Here is a 27,899-nt window from a genome sequence, read left to right on the forward strand (position 1 = left end):
GCAGATTGAGCAGATGTGACCAGTCGTGGGTCCAACAGTCAAGAAGGCGGTTTTTGCACATGCTGAAGTGGCATGTCAATAATTCATTTAGGAATGCTTCATTGTTCTCATGCTTGTCATGCATAGTCCAAGGGAACCCCACTTTTAAGTCTGAAATGGGCAATGGTAGTGCATGCCAACTGAGAAGAGGAGGATCAAATGAGCCTCAAGCTTCCAGGCTTCTCAGAGCTTTTGAAAAACTCCATTACATCAGGAAGCATGAATATGTATTCCTAATTGCAGAGTCAAGGTGGGTCTAGTGGCTGCCCAGATTTCAAGCTTGGTTCTCCACAGCATAGTCTTGGGACTCTGCCTACTGAATTAAACAAAAGATTGCTCAGGACTGGATTTTGACTGAAACTCAGGGTGTTAAAGGCAGCTTTAGGAAGGGATAATTTAAAATCATGTTGTGGCACCTTTCCCAGAGCTATCTTGTAAGTACAACAGTGAGGGACATTGAAAATGTTCATTTCAAGAGAACAGCTTGTGTGTTTTGAGAGCTTCGCTGGATGAAATAGCCATCAGCGCTTTCTGATCATGCAAATATGAGTACCGGTCACTGGAGGCAAAGTTCTTAAATGATGACTTTATTGTTCAATAATTCCCATCCCAGTTTTCTTAGCTACAGAGGCCCAAAGCATGAGAGTCATTGCAAACCAGCAGCGTTGCAGACTTGTGTTTTCCATGTTTCATGACTCCTTGAGATACGGTAATTCATTTGGGATTTAGACAGCAGGCAGGAGAATAATAGCTTTAGCTTTTCATTTAATGGGCTTCTTTTCCTTTTCATCATATCCAATGTCAGTAAAATTACATTCGTAGGAGCACATTTACATCAAACATGACTCACTATTTTTAATTAGAAATACTGGCAGAAAATGATTGGGAACATGTCTTCTGGTAACGTTCATTTCACAAAGTACATTTCAATTGCTGCCTTTTTCTTTCTTTCTTTTAGGTCACCCCAGTCAACTGCAAAGTCTCCTGTTGGAAATAGCCCTTTTGGTTTCCCACATGTTCAGGACCAGAGAGAAGGGCAAGACAGCAATACCTCATCCGTTAGCCTGTCTAGGACCATCTGCCATTCTGCTCCTCCCTCCCAAGAACAGTCATCACTGGCAGCCTTTACGCCTGGCTTCCTCAGAGGCCCCCTTCAGTTGGCATCAGAAGATCAGGCAACACATCAAGGAATCCTCCACTGGTCTGTCTACGGCCAATGGCCATTTGGCTCTTTGTTGGTGGTTGAAGAAAGCAGTGCAGATCTGAGTTGGATGTGACTTTTATCAGCCACCTGTAGGGCCTTGGAGGTAGTGTGGCCATGTATATAATACTGAAAAAGAGGAAACGATTCACACACCCAGAAAGGACACAGATTTCCATAAAATGTGCACACACTAATTTGTATGTATAGATGCAAATTCAGGAAGGATGACACTCAGTTGGTTAGAACATGGTGCTTATAACACAAATGTTGCAGGTTTGATCCCCATATGGGACAGCTGCATATCCCTGCATTACGGGGGGTTGGACATAGGTGATCCTCAAGGTCCCTTCCAACTCTATGATATGTATTGTATTTCTATTTGAATTAAGTGTATACTCAATTCAAATAGAAATACAATACATATCACCATACTGGAGAAGACAATGATGATCTGTATGCCTGCTCAGTCTGCAATCTAGGCGTTGTTCACCATTCATGGGCAACTTTAAGGCCACTCTTGTTGTCTCCCTTATCTTTAGGTAGACTTGGATGGGACAGACCTTCAAACAGAGGGGTCTCCTCCATAAAGTTGGTCATAGTAAAGGTAAAGGTAGCCCTGACTGTTGGGTTCAGTCGCGGAAGACTCTGGGGTTGCGGCGCTCATCTCACTCTATAGGCCGAAGGAGCCGGCGTTTGTCCGCAGACAGCTTCCAGGTCATGTGGCCAGCATGACTAAGCCACTTCTGGCGAATCAGAGCAGCACACGGAAACACCGTTTACCTTCCCGCCAGAGCGGTACCTATTTATTTACTTGCATTTTGACGTGCTTTTGAACTGCTAGGTTGGCAGGAGCAGGGACCGAGCAACAGGAGCTCACCCCGCCGCGGGGATTTGAACCACCGACCTTCTGATCAGCAAGCCCTAGGCTCAGTGGTTTACACCACAGCACCACCCGCGTCCCTAAAGTTGGTCATATGGCCACTTTATTTTAAAGTCAAAAAGTGGGGTAAATATTCTAAAAATAAATAATGTATGCATGCATCCCTTTTGGGGCTTATGATCTTTCCAGTTGTATGATTCCATGAATCTTAACTATTGTCACCTGGTAAATGCAGGCTTTCGTAGATGTAAAGGACAGGGCAAAATGACAAATGGATTGAACCAGGAAGATGAATGCTTTGGCTGCAATATATTTGATGTGGAGTGGCACGGTACACAGGCCTGCAAAGGGAGAAAGCAATATGCTACATTAGTCAAAGCAGGATATAATGAAGACTATCAGCCTACAGCCTGGTAAGTAAAGGACAGGTATTGAACATGATGAAGGGTAAAAGACAGCAGAATTGGGCTACATCCTAGATGCGTGAGTTATGGGCATGGGAAATGTCAAAATAACCTTGAGTCTGTGAGAATGATTGCCGCAGAGGATGTCAATGGCATCAACAGATTTGTCAGAGGAAATTATGGAAATAAATTAAGATTGATGCAGGTATCAAATAAGCCATCAAGCCCCACTGTATTTAGTGTAAGAAATGACAGGAGCTAAATGAACGTTGTAGAAAGGTTTCTGAGGAGCTAGTGGCTCCAACAAATTCCAAGAAACTCTGCAAAAATCGGGAAAAATATTACAGCAATTAAAATTGCACAAGTCAATTTTTTTCATTATAACCTTAGAATAAATGAGGCTTATATTCCTAAATGTAGTGACAAAGAGCTATATATAGGCGAGGAGTATTAATTATACATCTCTTGGTTGGGGAGTAATAAATCTCAGTTGAGTCAATGTCATTAATTAACACAATTTGATAGGGGACGATATTGAGTTGTGCTGAAACCCTAGGAAAGGCCTTTAAATATTCTTTGCGATTCTGCGTTTGCCTCTTTCAGTGCTCGCTTTTCCTTCAAATTGGGAAGCTTGTTGATTCATTCTAGTGTGGGGAAACTTTCAGAATCACAAGCAGCTGAGAGCATTTACCAGAGGAATAGACTTTATTTAACATTCTGCTATTGCGTACTGTATTCTATCATACTAGGGAGTGCCTCCCTGTTTGTTCCACTTACCAACTCCATGGAGAAAGAAAAGGAAGAGAAGTCCCTGGCGGGTCATGGTGGCACCTCTTCCTTCTCTTGAGGTGACCCATAGAGAAAAAGTCAATGAGTGACCATTAGTCATGATAGCCATTTGCAGGCTCCAGTTGCTGGAGAAAAATAATAGGAGAGGACTATTGCCTCCATGCCTTGCTTTTGGGCTTCTAAGAGGCAAGTGGTCAGATACCGTGGGAAACAGAATGTTGGACTTGGGACCCTTTGTCTGATCCGAGACAGCTCTTCCGGTGGTCTCACTTTCTAGGAAAACTAATTTAATGTAGATGAAATATTTCCTAGCTTGCCCAGGTGTCATAGATAGTTCTGTTCAGTGGTGGCTGGTGCCCATTGGCATACCCTCCAACATTTCTCCAATGGAAATGGGGACATCCTATTCAATAATAATAATAATAATTTTATTATTTATATTCCATCTGGGCAGCTTCCAACTTATATAAAAACATAATAAAACATTATTTTTTATTTTATTTTTTTTAAAAACTTCATTTTGTAGGACTGCCTGTCTTCTGAAAGTTGTATAGTTACTTATCTCCTTGGCTTGGGGTTGCTCCTGCCAACCTAGCAGTTTGAAAGCACGTCAAAGTGCAAGTAGATATATAGGTACCATTCCGGCGGGAAGGTAAACGGTGTTTCTGTGCGCTGCTCTGGTTCACCAGAAGCGGCTTCGTCATGTTGGCCACATGACCTGGAAGCTGTACGCTGGCTCCCTCGGCCAATAAAGCGAGATGAGCGCCACAACCCCAGAGTCGACCACGACTGGACCTAATGGTCAGGGGTCCCTTTACCTTTTAAAAGTAGTTTTAGAGATACTGATTAACTCTTCTTCTGCTATGAGATGAGAGGAGATGAGCGTGCTCCTCTCAGGAGGGAGGGATCTCTTATCACCGGTCTCTCTGGACTGAGGAAGATTCACAGTCAGAGGTTGGCCACCGGAAAGATGTCTTGGGGGGGAAGGTGGTGGCCTTCCCGGGTATTTTTCCAACAACTTGGAGGGTGTGCATTGGGATTGGTAGGGCAGAATTCAGTGAGATCAACAGTAGGTAATGACAGAACCAATGGCAGGCACTTCCTGCACCCTTCACCCCCTGACTTACTATATGTAAGAAGGCTGGCAAGTAGGGCACTAGCTGAGGGCAGGCTGAGGTTGGTGGGTCAGTGAACCAGCCGCCACTGGTTCTGTTCAGGAGGGTGCCTAAAGTGCAGCGATACGAATTCCCCTCCCTCCCTCTCCTCAGTTGTTCAGCACAGCTTCCATTACTGATTCTGAGATACTGCTCTGAAGTTTGGAGAAAAGGCCACAGGGCGTTTAAAGATACTGACACTCTTCGGATTTTATGATCCAATCTATTATTATATAAAAAGATAGTTTGTTCAGCTTTGTCTCCAATACTTGGCTGTGTCCTGGAGCAGGATATAATTCAGTTGTGGGAAATGTCCTTATGATTCACTGACTGTTACTTTGCTCTGCACATATCTCGATAATTGCCATCTTCTGACCACACAGCTTTAGACAGAAAATATATCCTGTGCATTCATATTTCATCCACTGGAAGGCTGCAAGGTTTTCCCAGGCCTCGTTCCCCCCCTTTTGTGAAGAAAAAGAATACATGTCCTGATTAATTTTAATCTATCTGAAGCCTTTTGGTTAGTAATTCTAATATCAATCAGAGTGCAATTACCATCAGTTGAGAGTGCTAATATTGATCAAGCCATAACTTGTATCATCAAAAGTTTTCTTTATTTCAAACGGCAAGCATGAAAAGCCACTGCCTTATAGTCGATGTAAGCCATGTCGCTCCACTGTGGTTCGGAGATCAACGCTTTGTGCTCTTTGAACACATTTTAGACCATTGACTGAAAAGCCAATCTAGACAAATTCTCCTTCAGATCAACAATCACCACCAACATTGCAATTCCTATTATACCCAGCCAGATGGGAAGGGTATAAATATTATTATTATTACAGTGGATGCTCGGGTTGCGAACATAATCTGTGCGGGATGCAGGTTGCAACCCACAGCGTTCGCAACCTGCAGCGGCGTGTCTGCACATGCATGGGTTGCAATTCGGTGCTTCTGCGCATGTGCAAAGCGTAAGTAACCCGTTCCGGTACTTCCGGGTTTCGGCAGGTAGGTAACTCAACAAAACACAACCTGAAGCGTCTGTAACCCGAGGTATGACTGTATTATTATTATTATTATTTAGAAAATTACCTCTCAATTCTCCACCCACCAGTGCTAGGCATGGTTCTACACTAAATGCCAGTGTTTCCTAATTATAGCTCTGATCTGACTGGTATGGTCTTTGGCTGATTGACACCCGATGCCCTTTTAAAATGTCTTGCGGAAGCAGGGAATGTTGCGGTTGTTTTTGTTTTTCTTATGTATTTTCTGTTTTCTTATTTATTGTGTTTTTATGTTGTGAATCACCCTGAGATCTATGGGTATAGAGCAGTGTACAAATTTAATTAACAAACAAACAAATAAATATGAAAAGTAAAGGGGAGCCACCATTTTACTGTTTTTTCTTTTCATTTTGTATTTGCTGGTATTGTAATTATTTGTGTGTTTTAAACAGATTTTATATGTGTATGTAGTTCTAATTCTATTGATGTTTCATTATTTTTTAAATGATGCTTTTTTCTATGTTTTTAGTGATTCTTGTTTTTAATCTGTAAGCCGGCTTGAGTCAGGTCAGAGAAAAAGGTAGGGTATAAAATCATCATCATCAACAACAACAACAACTTGTGTGCGCTATATCAGGTTTAGATGGTTGATATTTTGTCAGTATACACTGTGTTTGTATTCTTTTGGTTTGGATATAAGTAAATATATATTGCTTGTTTTCCATTGTTACTAGATTCCATCAAAAAATTATATACCATCATGCCAAGAAGGGTTGCATGCAAACGTCTGTGGACTTTGGACAGAGAAAGGTTCCCCAGTGAAATTCATAGATTTTCTGGTGTGTGAATTTGAGTTCTCAGAATAAATTTGCTCCAACCTGCTTAAGGCACAATACTGTCTACTTAGATGGGAGAGACATGACATGTAAAGGTAACTGAGCAACACAGTCATGGTGTTCTTTAATGCTGACTCCTGCCCAAAGTAACACATTGCTCTGTTAGCTTCCTTCCACCTTGGCTCTTGCCCCAAACAGCTTTCAAGCCAAGGTCAGAGCAGTAGTTCAGCATCACATTCCCAGCGGCACCACGCCATAGGAGAGAGCCTAGTTATCTGAGCTTCATGATTAATGAGCATTGTAAAGGCTGACAGGAGGGATGGTAGGAGGTTGGATGTGGCTTAATTAACTCTGACATTACCTGTAGAAATGCATACAGATGGAAGCAATGCTTGAAAATTACCACTTGGATTATGGGTTTCGATTGGGCCTGTGTGCTGGTTAGGATAACTGATCGCCAAGGCTGGGACAGTGGCGTAGCGTGGGGGGTGCAGGGGGGGGCGGCCACACCGGGCGCAACATCTGGGGGGTAGGGTTAGGGGGCGCAAATCCACGGGTTAGGGGGTCAAATTACTTGCCTTGTCCCGGGTGCTGACAACCCATGCTACGCCACTGGGCTGGGATGTGGGTAGAAGTTTGAGATGTCCTTAGAGACCAAGACACAGGAGGATGAATTGAGGAACAAACCAGATTTTATGACTTAAAAACCAGGACAGAAGGAGCAAACTGTAAGGCAGGATTGTTATGTACTGAAGTTCTCACCCTGGGCCAGCAGGGGGATACTGTAGATAGTTCAGGTCCACTTATGCAAATAAGGGATCGAAAATGACGTTCAGTGATTGGATAGTTACAGAAAATGGTTACTGTTGCGTTCTAGTGGAGCTCTATATAAGCAGGCTGGCTGAACCCTTCAGCTCATTTCTGTTCTGGCCTGTGAATAAACAAGTGCTGTTTGAAGAATCACTGTGTCGTCTGATATGTTCACCCACAACTTAACAAGGATCATGAAGCAAGCTGGAAATCAGGACCAAAGAACAAAGGCTACACCAGGGTGAAGATTACCTCCAGTCCATGGGCCTAATTTGGACCATCAGGCAATTTTGGCCAAATCATGCCGGCATGCTGTATATGACATGTAAAAAAAGTACAACGGTGGCTGGGCCGGGCCAAAAAGAGTCTTCTGAAGCACTGCTGGTTGGCTGGTTGTCAGCATTTCACATGCAGTGCTTCTGAAGCCCCTTAGATCAGTTGATTGGTGGTGTTTCAGAACCGATGGGCTTCCAAAGCGCCGACGATCAGCTGACTAGCAGGACTTCAAAGCACTCTGCAAAGAACCTTGTGCTGTGCTCTGAAGTCCCACTCACCAGCTGATTGCCAGCACTCCACCTGATGGTGAAATCAGGTGACTGGTAAGTGGTCAGATCCACTTCCCCACCCCTGGGCTATTCAGTAAAGGAAGACCTTGTTGTTCAAGCAAGACGTAGCTGAAATAGGAAGCCCTCTTTTACTCTGTCCTGTCCAAGTGGCTCCAAAGATCAGCATGGGTGGGTGGTGTCTGGCTGGGCATTGCAGATACTCCGGCCAATTAGTCCCAAAATGATTTGGATATAACAAAAAGAGGGCAACAGAAGAAGTGTAGAACCATTAAAACTATTAAGAGTGTGGAGCCATTAAGTGTAGAGTCAGACCAATTAACCATGTCACAATGAGTCTCCATGCCTACTGCCAGAAGATCCTGTAGGTGGGTGGCACTTTCCATGCTACAACCTCCACAAGGAGCAATTGCCACATTAGGCAGCCAAATAGTGGCTGCCAACTTTAGAATATGTGCTGCAAGGGTTAGATTGCTTGTGACCTGATTGTTTCTGGATCCTCTCCCATTTACCTTACCAAAAGAATACAAACACAGTGTATACTGACAAAATATCAACCATCTAAACCTGATATAGCGCACACAAGTTGTTGTTGTTGTTGTTGATGATGATTTCCGCCATCTGCCATTACAATATAAGAAAATCACTTTTTCTTGCATTAAGTTCAAGACTGGTTATATCATCCGTTACTTCTCCTAAACCACTGGAGAATGCCCTGCAAGACTCAGCTGTCAGAGGGAATCAGGCCCTAAAATGATAATCAGTTAATTACTGCCAAAATGAAACCATTCCTATTCCCTTTGGGTGCTTTTTGATCGATTCACCAGTCACTTTTCAAAACATATGCAAAAAAAGAGAGAAAAGCGCCAGGAGAAAATAGAAACAATTCCCTTATGCCTTCTGATAAACTTGCCTCTGCCACCCCCAAAATCCATGCCAAATTCGCTTGGAAGGCTAAGGGGAAATGGGAATAGGCTGCTGATTTTTGTTTGTGTGCACAGCTACTGCAGTTGCTTAATAAAGTCAGGCGGTGGAAGGCAAAGTTCAACTTTGTTCTTTTCTCTTTTCCTATTCCAGACTTTTTCTGGGATATGTTGCGTTTTTATTTAGGATGCCGTTGGGGAAAGCTGTTGCACAGCCATAACGATACCGAGTGTAATGAAAGGCAGAGTGACCCTTCTTTGTTATAGCCATGAAGATTTTGAAAACCATTCTGGCAATATTAAATTACTGCATTTGCAGCCAGCGTATCTTCTGTGAGGGAACTCAAGGTGGTCGGCAAGCAGCCTTCCACCCAGACACTGAAGAGACCCAGACCTCCTTGACCACAGCAAGGTTGACACATCAAGCACCTTCTGGGAAGTCCTGGGAATAACCAATCTTCACCTTGAAGTTCTTGAGCACAGGATGTTGAAGGTCAACATATATCAAGCTGTGGAGTTGCAACAGCACTTGTTTATGTGCAGAGCAGGACTGCAACCCAAGCCCTTTTTTCCTGTCAGTGGGGCTGCACAAAGTGATGTTCCTGTTAGGAGCTCATCCTACACTCAAATAGGACCCTGATAGAGACACATGCCCGACTGGCATGTTCCCTCCCTCCTGGTCGATCGTTCGGGAGCTTCAAAACCTTTCTTCTGCCCGAACATCACAGCAACTGATACCAACAGACATTGGCACACTTAGGGATCTACAGAGTCTTCGCAGCTTGTGTGGCAGACCTTAGCAACTCAGCATTTTGGCTAATCTACTTTATTTACATATAAACACACACGGAGCACTGCAACATGCCTCCCTCTCTCTCTAGCATCAGACGGCAAAGAGAAAGAACAAAGGACATAGTCCCACTTCACGGAACACAGTAACACAAACATCCTGTCTCCGTCACTTCCCACACTTTGTGGAGTCATAACATACATCGTCATGTGATAGACAAAAATCCCATGACTCCAATCGTGGAGCAGGAATTCTAACAGTGCCCACTTCCACATGTACAGCCCTGCCACATCCAGCAGCCTGGAGCTGGCGCAGCAATTGGGCCCAGATCAAGCCCCATGCCATAACATGACAGTAGTGAAAGTGCTGTGGAATCTGATAGATTCCAGGCTAGCTCAGCCAATCACTGCCCTCAGAGCGCCCCATTTCAGAGTCTTCCACTGGCTGCTGTGGAGATCCCTCAACATGCACATGCCAGCTTAGCCACGGAAGAGCTGGGTGGAGGGAAGCTTCTGCTTAATGTAACACACCCACCCAGCCTGGTTTAGGAGGTTTCGATTGCTCCTGTTACCTATTTAGTAGATGAAGTTGAATAGCGGTACATAGAAGACCAAACCCTCCAAGTGTCCCTATTTTCCAGGGACAGTCCCGGATTTACAGAAACTGTCCCAGTTTTTGATTTGGTCCCAGAATATCCTGCTTTTCTTAGAACAGCCCTATTTTCATCTGAGAAATGTTGGAGGGTATGGAGTTATGCAACCCCTGAGCCAAAGAGAGAAGTATACAAACTTTAGAAGACATCTGAAGGCAGCCCTGTATAGGGAAGGTTTTTAATGTTTAATATTTTATTATGTTTTTATATATGTTGGAAGCTGCCCAGAGTGGCTGGGGCAACCCAGACAGATGGACAGGGTAGTAGTAGTAGTAATAATAATAATAATAATAATAATAGAATAGGGTGCCCCTATTTTCAAGGGAGAATTGTTGGAAGCTATGGAGCACTGCTTCAGTGGCTTCAAAATTTCAAAATTTCATGGCTTCAAAATTTCTGGAATTTTTACATCTCTAGGCATATGTGAAGTGGTTCTCAAGCACTAGAATGATTTTTGCTTTGTGTTTTGGTACTCAAAGTTCCTTTCCATATAACCTTCATAAAATAAAAGTTTTGGTCACGTTCATTTTTTCAGCTGTGCTCAGGGTGGACGGAAACGGTATTTCTACGTTCTGTATTAAATTTCACCCTCAAGATAATGGCTGGGCTACAGTACAACTGCCAATTCATTCACCACAGTGCTGATAAGGGCTGCAAGCTTTGCTGCTATTGACTGGCTTTCCAAGTTCACTCATTTGCGGAATATCTTGAGATGGCAAAGACGTTCGGTAGAGATCTAAGGATCCTTGCAGTAACAGGGCTCTTCATTAAGAGAATGTGTCACAAGAGTTCCCTTTCTGTGTGAGCGGAATAAAAAACAGGTTATCCCTTTGTTACCAGACAGAAAATAATGGTTTGGCATTTGCTTTAGATGTCCCCAGCAAGCTTCTATCTACCATATCTATCATCTATCTATCTATCTATCTATCTATCTATCTATCTATCTATGATCTATCTATCTATCTATCTATCTATCTAATCTATCATCTATCTATCATCTATCATCTATCTATCTATCTATATCTATCTATCTATCATCTATCTATCTATCTATCTATCTATCTATCTATCTATCTATTATCTATCTATCATCTATCTATCTATCTATCTATCTATCTATCTATCTATCTATCTATCATCTATCTATCTATATCATCTATCATCTATCATCTATCTATCTATCTATCATCTATCTATCTATCTATCTATCTATCTATCTATCTATCTCTATCTATCATCTATCTATATCTATCATCTATCATCTATCATCTATCATCTATCATCTATCTATCATCTAGCTCTTCATAAACAGATATAAAACAACTGCAGGAATGGCCTTTGATGGTTTTTAGGTGGATTTCACTTTCTCATTTGAAGTCTAGGAAGCTACTCTTGCTTTCTTAATTTTAAAGCAGTGTGTTTTGAAATGAACATATATTGATTGTTCCATTTTCTAATTCTTATTTCTTGAGGGGTCTGGAATTTCCAGGGGCCTCTCGGCTTCCCTTTGCGAGTGCCAGTTCTCCCATTGAGATGGGATGCTGGTTTCATTGATCCTCTCATTTTTCATAACAAGCCACTATTAAACACATTCTGGGAGGCTGCCCTTAACTGTTTGTAGCTGAGAAATGGAACAGGGCAAATACAGTGGTACCTCGGGTTAAGTACTTAATTCGTTCCGGAGGTCCGTACTTAACCTGAAAGTGTTCTTAACCTGAAGCACCACTTTAGCTAACGGGGCCTCCTGCTGCCGCCGCACCGCGGGAGCACGATTTCTGTTCTCATCCTGAAGCAAAGTTCTTAACCTGAAGCACTATTTCTGGCTTAGCGGAGTCTGTAACCTGAAGCATATGTAACCTGAAGTGTATGTAACCCGAGGTACCACTGTACTAGGAATTTGCTTTTATCATGGAACTAATGAAAACAATGAACACAAAGATGGGAGAGGAGGGGCCTTGGAGCAGAGGGACCACAGCAGACCCAATCCGGCACCCAGGTCACCTGCACACTATGAGAGATGCATTGCATTACTACTGATAGACTTGGGGGGGGGGGATGTCCTTGGATGTATGGTTATTACCAGGTATTTTGAATTCTGCTCCGTCACTCTCGTCTGTATGATATCCTGTGGTCAGCAGTCAAAATGAAGCAGGTATCTGAAGTTAGTGAAACTCAGGAACTGATATGATCATAGCATTAAATGGCTGTAGGCTGAATAGCAGAAGCAAAGGATGTAGGCTTTGATCTTCTGGAACACTCGGGGGTTGCCTTCTTCCCCTTTTCCAATGTGATGAAAGCTCAACTTCTGCTAAGAGGTCCAGTCCAATTTACTGAGCGCTAAGATGATAAATGGCTTCACTGAAAACCAGTTTGACTAGGTGAGTTTTGAAACTGTTTTTTCATGGTTTTAAAAAAGTTGATAAAAGCTTATTATCTTTCAGAAGTAACGGAGGAAGAAGAAAATCTCCCAAAGTGAAAATTGTGATGCACAGTTCCTCTAAAGAAAAATAAAATATAAAATCATCAAGTGTTAGTCAAACTGATCCATTTATTAACATTTATCAGTTTCTGAACACTCTAAAAATAACAAAGCGAAATGATTTACGATATGTATACTGCTCGGCCATTACCTTGATCCAGAGACAGTTATGCACGAACAGATCTAACAATTTTTTCCGCATGGGGTGAGATCACTGGGAGAGGAACGGGAGTGCGGAGGGAGTGGACCGCCTCCAGCACCACTATTCAGGTAGGAGGAAATGCGCTGCACACCCCGCGCACGCCAGGCGCCATACCCCCACAGGCAGCGCGCCACGGCCCCAGAACACGCACCACACCATGGGATGCACACCATGCCCCCCCGGAATGTGCACCACAGCCACGGGGGCCACCAGCCACACCTCTGCCTGCTCTCCGCCCCTGGTAGTGGAGCATGCAGCTTCACCACTGGGTGAGATCCTGCATTCTCACATAACCTGGTCATGATGCACAACCATATGTGTTAAGGCTTCTCCACATGACAACATGTTTAGTTAGCACTCATCCTGAGTTACTTGTGCAAAGCTTAAATGCTAGTTGCCCAGTCTTTAGTGAGCTTTCGTTCTGATTTGTTTGCTAGGCAGTTATAAGGCAATGAGCACTCATCCAGATTTGCTACTGGAGTGTTTAAACGTCTTCCCATGAATCATTTCTCCATTCCATGCTTTTGGGTGCTTTTCACTGTCAGTTTCTTAACTACACAAAGTCCATTTTGTTTTTGTTCTTAAAGCAGATTTGCTATGTTAGGACAACTGAGAATACGTTCACATGGCAGTTTATTTTCTTTTCACAGCTTTCCTCTGAGGCTGGATCTAGACACATAAAAAGTGTTTCAGGAAAACACACTGTAAACTTCATTATGGGAAATCACGTTGGTGAAAGACAGGACTCCACAGTGCCATCTGTTGCCGTGGTGTTATAATGCATATAAAACACTTTTTCTTTGCTAATGTAGCCAAGTCCTAAATGTTCTGCATTATATTTGAGCTTTTGCACAGCTTAAAATACACTTATGGAACTATAGTGGAATATAGTGCAAGCTGTGTGCTCATTTCCATGTTTTTTGCTTCCAGGGCAAGGTAGGTGGGTAAAGGTAAAGGGACCCCTGACCATTAGGTCCAGTCGTGACAGACTCTGGGGTTGTGGCACTCATCTCGCTTTATTGGCCAAGGGAGCTGGCGTACAGCTTCTGGGTCATGTGGCCAGCATGGCTAAGCTGCTTCTGGCGAACCAGAGCATCACACAGAAACACCGTTTACCTTCCTGCCAGAGTGGTACCTATTTATCTTTGCAAATAATATGAAAATGAGAGCAGGGGTATAGCATGGGAGGGGACAGGAGCAGTTGCCCCTGACGGAAAATTGATGGGGGCGCAAAATTTCGACACTCAGTGTTGCCTCAATACAGCTGTTCCCTTCCGTCACTGGGCTCCATTAAAAATCGATTCTCCATACGAACCAGGAAGCGACCTCTCCAGACAATGGAACGACTCTTCTTTTCTTATCTCTGCGACTGCAATCTTCTGGGTGATGTGGACACCATTACGCAGTTGAATGTATGTATACTCCATCCATTTCTCTCCCTCCCAACCCCTCCATGCAGACCTGGGTGCTGGCAACCCCTGGTATGCCACTGAATGAGAGCTGAACTTGTGCTATATTCCACTATCATTCCAGAAGTGAATCAAATATAATGTAGGAGGTAACATCATGAAAATGGAATAAACTGTTAAGTGAATGCAGCCAGTGTGTTTTAACCCACTTCAACCGTACAAACCAAAAGTTCTGGTGTGTGTCTGAATCCCTCCTGAGAACTAGTGACAGTCTTAGCATCATAGAATGGCCTTTGTAAAGTGCCCTGGTCTTTTGTTGGCATTGGCACACCTCCTTTTCCATTTTAGAGCAGTGATGAAGCTGGGACAGCGCCTACAAATGGAGGAAAAGCATTTGCACAACATTGCCCAAATGGTTGGGAGTGTTCCTTTCCTCCGAGGGTGGCTGTGCCTCTGATTTTACATGGAGAAGTCCTCTATTTGCAGCTGTGCTTTCTTCGTTTCTTGTTCTTAAATTCCATCCTTCCACATGCTGGAACCCAGAGCAGCTAACAGCCATAGCCACAAAGCACAAGACCAGGATCACAAGACTTTAATTCAAGTTATCCACAGATCAGAAGCAACCTTTAAAAGCACAATTCAGCAGGCAATAAGCTCTCTTGTTTAAAATGTGCAGCAAAGTTCCAAGAGCCTGGTATTTGAAAGGCTGCCCAGCTGAGGTGCTGAGGCTTAAAGATAAAGAGCCACATGGAGAGAGAGCAGAGACCTCGCACTACACTGTGCGCACCTGGGAAACAAACAGAGAGGGCATCAAGGTCTCTGGGTCATAGCCTTTCCCACTATGGCGAGAGACACACTGTGTTTCTATTTAAAATTATAGAAATTATTTTTTTTATTTGCTCACACACATATAAATCAGCAAGGGCAGATTTTATTTTTAATTTTTTAAAATAAATTTATTTATTTGGTTTTTCAAATTAAAGTTTTACAATCACATATCCAATATACATCATAAAAACAAGATGCCAGAGAATCTCCTAGACTTCCCTCCTCCCCTTTGTGGCTCCTATCGTTAGTCATTTCCTCCTGCATCTTTTATAATAATCCAAATCTTTTACAACTCCATTATATCCAAAATTCACCATTAAACTGCAAGTGTTATTCCAATCCTACTAACAGTTTTAACTGTTTGCAATGATTTTTAAGATCAATTATAAATTTTCCCCATTTCTTATTAAGATTTTGGTCTTCCTGATTTCTTTTGCCATTTCGGCATAATCCATCAACTTAATCTGCCATTCTTCTCTGGCTGGGACTTCATCTTCTTTCCATCTCTGGGCCAATGACATCCACACAGCTGTGGTCGCATGCATAAATAATCTTTTCTGCTCCATTGGGATTTTGTCACAGCATATGCCGATTTTAAGCAAACCTGTGCCTTCTTTAATCCTCTCTCTTTCTTGTGAGGGTGACCATTCTTTCAGCATGAGATCTACTCCTAAAATAGATGCACCTTATGTAAGAGAATGCAGGGACGCGGGTGGCAGTGTGGTCTAAACCACAGAACCTAGGGCTTGCCGATGAGAAGGTTGGTGGTTCGAATCCCCGCAACGGGGCGTAGCGTGGGTTGTCAGCAGTGGCAAGGCAAGTAATTTGCGCCCCCTAACCCGTGGATTTTAGTAGGGGCAGAGAGCTGTGAGTGTGAGCGCCCCCCAGATGTTGCACCCGGTGCGGCCAGCCCCCCTGCACCCCCACACTACGCCACTGTTGCTCAGTCCCTGCTCCTGCCAACCTAGCAGTTTGAAAGCACATCAAAGTGCAAGTAGATAAATAGGTACCACTCCGGCAGGAAGGTAAATGGCATTTCTGTGCGCTGCTCTGGTTCGCCAGAAGCGGTTTAGTCATGCTGGCCACATGACCCGGAAGCTGTACGCCAGCTCCCTCGGCCAATAAAGCGAGATGAGAACCACAACCCCAGAGTCGGTCACGACTGGACCTAATGGTCAGGGGTCCCTTTACCTTTTATGTAAGAGGACAGAATCGAGGCTTTGCTTCAAATTAAATTCGGCCTAGAATCCATTCCCTCCTCCCCAAGAATATGTATGTAAATTTGTTTCTGTTCCTTTCTTTTTCCCCTCCTTCAGCAATTTTTTTCTCCCCTTTTTTCCTCATTTTTTTTCTCTCTTCACCTGTTCACACAGTGGCTGGCCAGATGTCTCGCACTCTCCTTCCTGTTGTTTTCAGCAACTGGCGTTCAAAAGCATATTACCTCTGTCAGTGGACGTAAGACATAGCCATCACTGTTAGCAGCCATTGATAGCCTCCAGATACCCTCTCCATTCAGCAGTTATGGGAGGGAGATGCAGGATTCCTTTAACAAACCATGCTGGCACCCCCAGCACTGATGTACCACAGGGCTATATACCTTGGCAGCCCTGTGTTTGGCAGCCATGTGAAAGGGATCCTGTATGTTTAACAACAGGCTCCTCCTACAAAGTAGGAGCCTTGGCCAGTCAGGCACGGGAGACTGAACACAGAAGTGGGGCTTGTTCAAAGAGGGATGGCATCCATTAGTGTACCTAACTAAGGCAGGGAGTGGAGCTCTTGATGCACCACCCAAGTTTTAACTGGCATTAGCCAATAGGGAAGCGTGGTATGTAGGAAGAGGTTCGGTATGGCGCAGTGGTCAGAATTGGGTATGAACTGAGGAGATTGGGATTAAAATCCCCACGTAGCTGCGAGACCCTTAAATGCCTCAATTTCCTGGCATTTTGGAGATTTGAGTACACATGGTAACTGCTTAACAGCACAGATTAAATCGACTTTCCCCCCTCCTAACTGGATCAGACTGGTGAACATTTGGAGAAAGCCTGGCTGTATATTTGTTTTATTAATCATTCTAGTTTAGAATGAGGTCTCTTCAGAGGTATCTGAAGAAGTGTGCATGCACACGAAAGCTCATACCAAGAACAAACTTAGTTGGTCTCTAAGGTGGTACTTGACATTTTTTTAATTTTTAAAAATATATATTTCTACTGCATCAGACCAACACGGCTACCTACCTCATTCTAGTTTAGTTCAAGAGGAAGGGGATATGTTTGGTTCTAGAAAAATAGCAAGTGTGTCACATTGATTTCCATACTACATCCTGGTTTCACCAAGCAACTTGCTTTCGTACTTAAATGACAAAAATGGTTTATTCTCTTCTTAGAGAGAGAGAATAAATGGAGACACTGTTTGTCCTGGGTGACACAGTGACAAAAGCCCAGAAAACAAGGTGTCAAAGGTACAAAAAAAGTGTATCGTTAGATGCTTTTCTTATTTGAAGTGTTGTTAAGTCTAGGATTGGCATCGACCTTTGTTTACAGTTTCATACATCTCTTTGTCTTCCACTCAGATCCAAGGTGGTATTTTTTGATCAGAGAGAGGGGAAAGGTGTCCTTGGTTTTTGATTTATTCTCTGTATGCTATAATCTGTATTTGGCCTTAAATTAAAACTTCACAACTCCCTGTTGTTTTCAAACCCCACCCGAAAGAACTTGGCACTATAAATGGAGCTGAAATTTCACTAGACTGTGTTCTTTCCCAAAATTATGTAGGTTGGAAAGAGGGTTTGCAAATTCACTCTTACTGATTCTGTTCCTGATTCTGTTCTGAATGTCCTTCCTTAGACAATGTACAAAGAGGGCCTCTCAGAGATGTCAAACTGTGAGTCCTTTGGAAAACATGGCTATGACAGAGCTGTGTTAAGAGTCGGCAAACGCTGCCAGCTCAAAGTGTGAGAGTGTTACTTTTTGTGGCCTTCCACAGAGGTGTGGTATTCCACCTCCCAACAGAGGAGCAGAAGCCGTGACCTTCCAGATGTTACTGGACTGCAAATCCAGGACTTGCAATACGGCCATTAGAGACTTGCTCTGATTTCTGACATTGTCTGATACTAGGCTGTCCATTTGCATGGCACCAGCCTTCTTATGGATCTCTCCTCCCAAGGATGTTTGATGGGCCCCCTTCTGTCCCCCTTTTAAAGAAAACTGGTAAACATCATTTTATTCCACCCTCCTCTGGGGCATCCTTAGTTTTTCTTACTGTATCAAGAATATACAAAATCGGTTTGGTTATTTCATTGGCTTTCTTATTGGTTTTTAGCATTGCCATGTTCACCTCCCCCTGCCTTGTTTACCTTGGTTAATGTTATTACTTTTTAATGGGTTTTATTATTGCTCTATGGCATGTTGTTGGCCACCCTAAGGGATCCCTTGGAGCCATATGGAGTGCCATAAATGTCAACAAGCAAGCAAGCCAGCCAATTAATGCTGAAATGGAATGCTCTCTTTCAGCTAATACCAACTCAAGTCCCTGATGTGGGGAGGGCAGTTGCTTATGGAGCAACTGTTTGTATGTTGCAAATAGACACTGGGAATTTCAAGGTGTGTGTGTGTGGCGGCATCCTAGTGTATCTTTGTGTTCCTTGTGTAATGAGGTGCATTACACATCTCACCGCGTCAGCTGAGGGTCGTTCCATTTGCAGGGCAGCTTTTGTATTGCTGCAAAAGTGTCTCCAAGTACAGAGATACTTTTCCCTGGAGGTAATAATGACAACCATTCAGATATATGAGAGAAAGTGAAGAGATGCATACAGCAACGCCAATGATTTGGAGACCACATTGGTTATAGAATGGTTTGTGCTGGCTTTCATATAGTATATGTGGGGCTACCTTTGAATGTGACCCGGAAACTGCAACTAATCCAGAATGCGGCAGCTAGATTGGTGACTGGGAGTGGCTGCTGAGATCATACTATAACACTGGTCCTGAAAGACCTACATTGGCCCCCAGTACATTTCCGAGCACAATTCAAAGTGTTGGTACAGACCTTTAAAGCCCTAAATGGCCTTGGCCCAGTATACCTGAAGGAGCGTCTCCACTCCCATCGTTCAGCCAGGGGTGAGGTCCAGTGCAGAGGGCCTTCTTGGTAGCGGCAACTGCCCTGTGGAACGCCCTCCCACCAGATTTCAAGGAAATAAACAGCTACTGACTTTTAGAAGACATCTAAAGGTAGCCCTGTTTAGGGAAGTTTTTAATGTTTTATCGTGTTTTTAATATTCTGTTGGGAGCTGCCTGGAATGGCTGGGGAAACCCATTCAGCTGGGCAGGGTATAAATAATATATTATTATTATTATTATCACTTATTCATTATACACTTTGCATCTAGAAGACACCAAACACTAATCTCTAATTGGAATGGGTGTAGATGGGTGTTAGAGGGATCTTTGCTGAGACCCTGGCTGTTGGCTAAGGCCTTTGGTACTGAGTTAAACTAAATATCAATCTAATATGATTCAAAGCTTTGCTTTACTGTTTTAATTGTGTGCGAGAAATCCAGCTATAGTGTTCAACAAGCACCTGACCTTTATAGCTTCAGATTGATTTAATGCCAGATGATCTGATACTGTAAAAATATTAATTTACACCATCTGCACTTTGTGTTCGCTATGATTGCCTAATTTTGGAAAAAAATGAGTTTCGGTCATGCATAGGAAAGAACCGAATTACTAATCTAAATGCTTTGAATAATCTGAATGAAAAGATGTTTAAAGGGTATGTTGTTGCTGATGTTAATAAAAATAAATGGCCCTAATACAGAGATGTTCATTCACTGCCATGAGTTCCGGATCGTGTTACATGGGAACATCACTTAACCTCTCTCCCAGTCTGCTCCATTTGGTGTGTGTTTAGGAAATGCATGGATTCGAATTCCCTCTGAAGAGAAAACAGAAAGCACTGTAGGCTGCAGTCCTATGTATATGCAAATCTGAACTACTTCTGAGTTAACTTAACTAGGATTTTGTGATGAGAGTAGCAATTGCCCACTTGGACCTTGCATTTATCAGGTGCAGGTCCAAAGCAGGGATTTGCCCAGAGAAAGTCAAACCTGTTTCTGCCCAACTTGCCCTTATAAGATCAGGATTTTTGCCCACCAACCTGATAAAAATCGGAATTAGTGCCCAGATGACTGGAAAGAACCTTTATATGTGGGGAATTGTTATTTAAACGACATCTATTTTTCAGTAAGGAAGCTACGATTGCATCAACAAAAACCTGAACTTGCATCTATATGGATCTTTATTTTGAAAAGGAATTGCAGTTGTGGGGGGAGTGTGAGCAGAGGATCAAATCTGTTGGGAAAGCGCAACTCTGCATTCGAAGCAGGCTGCGGTTTCTTGGTAGAGAAAGGGAAGTTTGCACATGCTCTCCTCTTCAATGACCCTGCAACATTTGTAGTAATAAATGAATGATGTATAAGATGGCAATCCTATACGTACTGAATAGAATGGGACACTTCTGAGTAGACATGCTTAGGATTGCTCTGTAAGGCTATTGGGTGTGTGTGTGTGTGTGTGTGTGTGTGTGTGTGTGTGTGTGGAGAACCTCTGTCTCTGGTGCCAAATATCTGGCCCTTGGGACTCTACTTGGCCCCCAATCCCAGACCACATCATTTGTTGACCCTGACCCTCATCCTCCTCAGATGTTTCAAGACATGAGTCTTCAATGCATTCAGTGTAATCACCAAAGTTTGGGGTTTCCCCCCTAAACAATGGAACTTACCTTCCCCCCGAACAATGGAACTTACCTTCAGTTCATGAGGCCAGTCTCATTAGACCTCTGAGAGGAGCATCAGCAAGTTTTGCAATTCTCTATGCCTTCACTGCAGGGCATGCAGGGAATACTAAGCAGGGGAAAAGTCTAAACTTAGAAAGTGACTGGTTTCCTCTCCATGGAGATATGGATCACACATCTAAGTAGGAGGAAGAATGCCATGTTAGGAGATTTAAGCACCAGGTCCTAGAAAGGCTGCTACTGCACTCTGCTGGTCTGTTTCATGTCAGCCAGTAACTCTGCCAGAACAACACTGCCATAGGGACTTTGCTTTTTAATCACAATGAAAGCGCAGTAAATATGGGGCCTCTACACAAAGTTGTCCAAAAAGCATCCACACAATGTGCATATGGTTTGCCTCAGCATGTTAAACCAGGAGCAGCAAGCCTGAGGCCCTCTAGAGGTTCCTACATCACAGCTCCCATAATCCATGCTGAGTTGGCTGAGGATTCAACAGCATACAGATTCCTCACCTCTGTGCCCTTCCCTCAGGCAGGAAGTTCGGGGCAACTTTCCTGTTTGAGGGGAAAGGTTCCCCGCTTCAGATCTCAAGTCGAAAATTCACTTAGCTGCTCTTTGTGTTAATCACATTTGTGTTTCCTACCTCCTTCTGTGTTTCCTGAGGCAGCACGCATGGGATGCACCCACATTCTAGCCTCGCTCTGTGAGATGGGGTGGATTGAAAGATCATGGGAGGCCAAGGAATACCTGGTACATGTGCCAGGCCTTCACGGCATATCCCACTGACAAGGATATCAGCAGCCTGTGGACTTGGACCAGGGATAGCCAAGAGGCCTATCTGCCAAGAGGCCACTGCCAGGGGCACAGGCTGCTAGGGGCACAGGCTGCAAGCCTTTTGGGGTGGCTCTATGTTTTTGGGTAGGGGGCACCCCCAATGTCCCAAAAGTGTTGAGCCTCCAGTGGCTGGTTCCTTGTCCTCCTCCTCCTCCAGTCCTGGAGAGGAAGGAGGATTGAAGCAGCCTCCTGCCAGTCATTGAGTTGCACGGTTGCCCTGTTTGGCTCCACCCCCAGCTCTTCGCCACATCCTAATATCACACGCGTGGCATCAGGGCATCACATGTGCTATGTCGGCCCCCCTAAACTAGGCAGCTGCCCTTAGGTTCACTGGACGGTACTACCCTGTTGCCACTGCTAAAGGGAAGAATCAACAGCAGAGGCGGTTTTAGGGTAGCGGAACTGGTTTTGGTCACATTGGACCCTGCACTGTAGGGGGCGCCACAACAATGCTGTAGAATGGAGTGTGAGAGGCAAAGGGGCGCCAAATTTTGGCATTGCACAGGGCGCCACTGAGATTTGAGTGCCCGAAGTTTGCCATTGTCAACAGACTGTTCGGTCTACTTCTGTATATGGAATGAGGGACACCATCTTGTCCTTTGCCCAGGACACTAAATGTATTGGGTTGGCCGTGCCTCACAACCACTCTCTTACACACACAACCTTCTCCACTCCTGCCCTCCATCTCTCTTGAATATACACACAACATTCTTCCATCTCTCTCAGACACACACACACACACACACACACACACACTTCTTCCTCCCAGTGCAACCACATTTCCTATCCTCACACAGCCAATAGCAGTGCAGGGACAGCTATCAGAAGTGCTGGAGGAGTTAACTGGGCTCCCACAGCGATCACAGTGTACAAAGGATTGCTGTCTCTGTGCCATTAGCAGTGCAATCTTTGCTGCATTAGAATTGCTGGGTGGGACAGGTTAAAGCCACCACTCTCTAGCAATCTCTTCTCGGGGCAGCAGAGAAGAGGTGGGCTGGGCTGCCTGGCACATGGTGGACCTCACTCAGAGTGATCAAGGGTTTCCCGTGGCCCACTGGCTGCCCATGCGTGCATTTCAGGACATTAAGAGGAAAAGCCTGCCAAATTGTTGCACATTTAACCACAACGATAATTGCACTTCCAGCTGATTATGGAAGATCAATGTTTCAGCAATGCTAAATTCCCCAAGCATGGAGCTTCCTCATAACCTCAGAAATTATCTCTCACTTTCAGACTAGTCCCCCCTGCTTGCTCCGCTTGGTTTTCAAAACCACCAGATTGTCAGAGCCAATTTAGTGGAAGCCGAGATACAAAACGAAGAAGACTAAGCTAATGAGAAGTGCAGGTGTCTGGGGGGGGGGGGTGAGTGGGAGGCATAAAACATTTCTTCTTCAAATAAAGCTCTAATCCAGTGCATATAATATATGTTTGTAATTCAGGAAGCCAATGTTTTCTGCAGAAGAAAAGAAAGAAAAGGCAAGAAAATCATCTGGTTAAGGGTGGAACTTTTAAAAAGCGCAATGTAAAAAATGTACTCTTTAACAAACTATTAAGCCTGTATTTATTCTAAAACATGGCACTGGATTTGAGCTCCCAAAGCAGCTCCCCCTCCCCTTTCCTGCCCTCACTCTACAGGAATTTTTCTAATCTCCCTACAGCACATGAGGTAATTACATCTAACCAGAATATATCAGCACAGACAGTTTTGATTTCAGGCTAATCTCTCATTGCAACCAAGTAGAAGTCATTGCATATCTCTTTTTTATGCTCTCACTTTATGAAGTGAAATGCCTTGGACATTTGCAAAACAGCATTATTTCAAGACCAGAAGAATATGGCAAGCACAATTCCCCTGGTATCTCATTTGCTCTTATCTGCAGGGAATTCTTGACAATGAGAACGTGTCTGTAGTAGGCATTGAAATTAGCATAGCATAGCACAGCTTCCCATCTCTGCTCCAAGGCTTTCAATTCCAGGAGGCAATCTAGGACTACAGTGCAACCATGTGGTCAAAGATATCTAAATCCTAGAATAAAACAGGCTTCAAAAAGCTGCTAAGCCACTTGTTTTGTGAGCGAAGCTGCCCTTCAAAATGAAAAGAAGCATTTCTGGAAAAACCTGTTGCTTAACTTCTGACAAGTTGGGCTCACTTTTGCCCTTTCCACAGACGCCATACACTCTTGGCATGTTTACTGGGAAAAGGAAGATTTCCCTCAGCACGTAAAACCAGGCATATACAAAATGATTAGCCACAGTGGAAATCTGACAAAATAGATGGCGCTCTGGAAGCAGATTTCTGTTTGTGCATCCAGGTGGTCGTCTGAATTGCAATGTTCATCTGGACCTGGCTGGAAGATGCAGGCATGTATGGACATTCCTACAAGAGCCACTGGTTGTTTGCTCTAGATCAGAGTTTCCCCAACTTGGGTCTCCAGCTGTTTTCGAACCACAATTCCCATTATCCCTGACCACTGCTCCCGATAGCTAATGATGATGGGAGTTGTAGTCCAAAAACAGTTGAAGACCCAAGTCTGGGAAAGCCTGCTGTAGGTGAATATTGCTGAAGGTGGACTGAGAGAAAAACCTGAGCAGTAAGTGATGAATTGAATGAAAGTTCAGGAAAGCTGCTCGAGTGTGGATATGACTGTTACAGCAGGGAGGAATTCTTCTTCCTGCTTCCCTACACTTTTGTAGAGCACACCTTCCTACGTAACTGGGTGCAGGCTGCCCAAGGGCGGGAGGTACCAACTTTCAGGAAATGTGGGGGTGCCAGGGCCCCACAGAGTTGGCGCCTATGTAAATATACATGGCATATATAGGCAATTACTCCAGAACGGTATTCACCAATTACTTTTACTTGCCCCTTCTCCTATTATTCCATATAATAGGAACACCATAGGATCCTGCTCTTTTGTTCTGTAAATATACGACTGGAGAAGTGTGTGTGTGTGTGTGTGTGTGTGTGTGTGTGTTATTGGGTTATTGTGCTTATTTTGATTTTATATATTGTGATCATTTATGTGAACCACCCTGAATAAAATATAAAATAAAATATACTGTAGGTACCTATGATTAATGGCAACTCTTTTGTTGTTCATGTTGGAGTCAGTTGTTTCTGCACATTAAAGGTAAAGGGACCCCTGACCATTAGGTCCAGTCGTGACCGACTCTGGGGTTGCGGCGCTCATCTTGCTTTACTGGCCGAGGGAGGCTGCATACAGCTTCCAGGTCATGTGGCCAGCATGACTAAGCCGCTTCTGGCGAACCAGAGCAGCACACGTAAACACTGTTTACCTTCCCGCCGGAGTGGTACCTATTTATCTACTTGCACTTTGACATGCTTTCAAACTGCTAGGTTGGCAGGAGCAGGGACTGAGCAATGGGAGCTCACCCCATCGCGGGGATTCGAACCGCCAACCTTCTGATCGGCAAGTCCTAGGCTCTGTGGTTTAACCCACAGCGCCACCCGCGTCCCTCTTCTGCACATTACTTCTTAACTTTGGGAAATGGTGTGGTTATAAATATGCTAAAGACACTATGAAGAGCTGCCTTAAAATCTGGAGTAAAAGAATCACACAGATAAACATGTGTGGTGGCTTTTATCCACAAGCAAGCATGATGAAGAGCAACAGGCAAACTCAACATTTCTAAAAAAGAGTCTGCCTGTTCACAGAGTGGAGTTAAGTCATTCATGGATTGATGCAATGAAGCTGGACTGCACTGGCCTCTGTGCACAGCTATCATGCTGACTGGGGATGATGGGAATTGTAGTCCCAAACTGGAGGGTTCTTGGTTGCCAAAAGTTGCCTAGAAAATAACCTGTAAAGGATAGCATGTGGCACTGAATGCAACCACAAATTCAAACAAGCAACATGGGTTTGCATAGCCTCAGACCTAAGACATAGACTTAGATTTAGCTGAGATTTAGCGTAGATGACCCTATGATTATGTGATATAACACTTGCAGAATATGATTATTGGGCAGCATAGGGATTTTAAAAAAAACGTGATAAAAAATAGCGATCGGAAGAGCAGCCTTCTTGTCACAGCAGCTGGTGAAATTAAATAATGTTACATTACATACCATATTGTGAGCTTTTAGGTCCGACTGTGCTTAATGGTTATGCTGCCAATGTTAGCAGCAGGACCAGAACAGATTATGAGCAGCTGAAGAAATTGGCGAACTTGCGAGATAATCTGAAAACAGTGATCCCAGAGGAGAGGACTTGGGAAATCAGGAGTGCTGTTATTACATGAAGGAATGTTGTATCACATATGACATTTTTTAAAAAATGAAATGCATACAGTGGTACCTCAGGTTACAGACGCTTCAGGTTACAGACGCTTCAGGTTACAGACTCCACTAACCCAGAAATAGTACCTCGGGTTAAGAACTTTGCTTCAGAATGAGAACAGAAATTGTGCGGTGGCGGCGGGAGGCCCCATTAGCTAAAGTGGTACCTGAGGTTAAGAACAGTTTCAGGTTAAGAACAGACCTCCAGAATGAATCAAGTTCTTAACTTGAGGTACCACTGTATACTGAATTTTGTGGTTGCTGTTTCAACAACAAGAAAGAGAGGAAGACTTCACGACATCAATCTAACAGCACGGTCTTAAACCATGCCGAAGTTTGGCAATGCTATCTGGAGAGGTGCCTGAACTTATAGAGAACAAACACAGAGAAAGATAAACTGTCCCCACCCCAAAAAAAAAATATAATAGAGGAACAATGTGTGCCATTGCGTCCCCACTCTTCGTGTCATTGGCTGGGTGGGGCAACAAAAGGCCCTGCATGATGTTGACATAGAATCATAGAGTCAGAAGAGCTCCACCCTCTGCAATGGAAGCCAGTGTAGTTCTTTCGGGGAAGGCATTCTATGCTGGCAGTAGGCCACTCTGGTTGTTGGGATTTCATTCTCTCCACTGCTGATGTGTGATTGCTTTCATCACATGTCTGTGTTGACATTCCATACTATTGGAGTCATGAGAATGGAAGTTCAGTTACACTGTTCCGTTATGTTGTACTTTTGCTTTTTTTCTGTTCTCTCTCTCACAGAAGAAGGAGACAGGAGCCAGGATTCCTTTGTTCTGTAACACTTGATCTTGTACATAATAAATTAGCTTCCACACCTCTATGCCTAGTTTCTGCTTGGACTCTGCTACAGTATTGTGTGCACATATCTGGCGTGCTCTGGTCCATGGGGTCACAAAGAGTCGGACATGACTAAACAACAACAACAATCATCTTTGGATATGTGTCGCAGAAGCGCATTGGGACGGAGAAGTGGTGGGACACTTGAGGGGAAAGAACGCAGCTGCCTGGCGTTTTCCCAAGTGGGTCACGAAGCCCAGCGCGGTACACCAACACTGGTTAGCAGCTTAGCTGCTAGATTCTGGACCTGCTACAGCTTCCAGATCAGCCTTAAGGGCAGTCCCACATAGAGTGCATTGCAGTGATCTACCCTCATGGTTACCTGTGCCTAAACCACTGTGGCTGAACTGTTTATCACATGAATCAATGTATGAAAGCAACTAAGCATTTGCCAAAAAATCAAAGTGTCGGCATTTGCCACAGACTTAGACATTCTGTAAATCCATGGATTTCAATGTGATATGCAGATCTAATTTTGTGTTGTATTGTGACCATAAAGCCCAGTGATCATGTGCCAAACAAAGCACGTGCATAAATACTTCTGTGGATACAAATTTTTAAAAAAGTAAAATTTGAAAAGCATGAAGAACAGAAGGGCATGTTGAGTAAGCAGAATGTGAATTTGGGTAGTGGGTTTTCCAAAGGATCTCCTGTTGTGGCGTGCACAATAACAATAGATGTTCTCCAACAGGAACATTTATACTACAAGCATACTTCCAAAAATGTCATGCAGACACCATTTAATTAGTGACAGAACTGTTAGAGGCTGAGAAATATCTCCCATTTATTATGCAAACACCATTTTAGACCATGGAAACAATTTTTCTTCATTTATTACCATTTGTCACGGTGAAGAATAAAGTGACACATTGGAAGATGGTAACTATAGTAGAAAAATGATGAAAACTATAGAGCCATTGTATGAATAATGCATTCATTCAAAATATTGCTCTTCATTAGAAAGGCAAGCTATTTCAGTGAATGACATCACCGGTGCATAAACATAGCTATCCGAGATATCTGCTTACTAAAAAACAACAATAATGCTCAATTTAACTTCAGTGTTTATTGTACACAATGTTATGAGCTACAGTATGTGCATTATAATGAAAGGGAGAGGAGGTTTCTTCCCCCTGCCCCATTTTCATAGATTCCCT

The 27,899-nt window shown here is 43.7% G+C and overlaps 1 long non-coding RNA gene across 1 annotated transcript; it reads right to left on the reverse strand.

Moving 5' to 3' along the window:
• Positions 1 to 610: 610 nt before the first annotated feature.
• LOC310840709 lies at positions 611 to 20,824 on the reverse strand. The gene is made up of 4 exons (XR_014562025.1): positions 20,770 to 20,824; positions 3,305 to 3,719; positions 2,346 to 2,464; positions 611 to 1,369 (listed from the first exon to the last, which is right to left on the reverse strand). It is a non-coding gene; the product is annotated as an uncharacterized lncRNA (long non-coding RNA).
• Positions 20,825 to 27,899: the final 7,075 nt, after the last annotated feature.

Source organism: Podarcis gaigeae (genome assembly GCF_964106915.1).
Source record: "Podarcis gaigeae genome assembly, chromosome: 3".
Lineage (NCBI taxonomy): Eukaryota > Metazoa > Chordata > Lepidosauria > Squamata > Lacertidae > Podarcis > Podarcis gaigeae.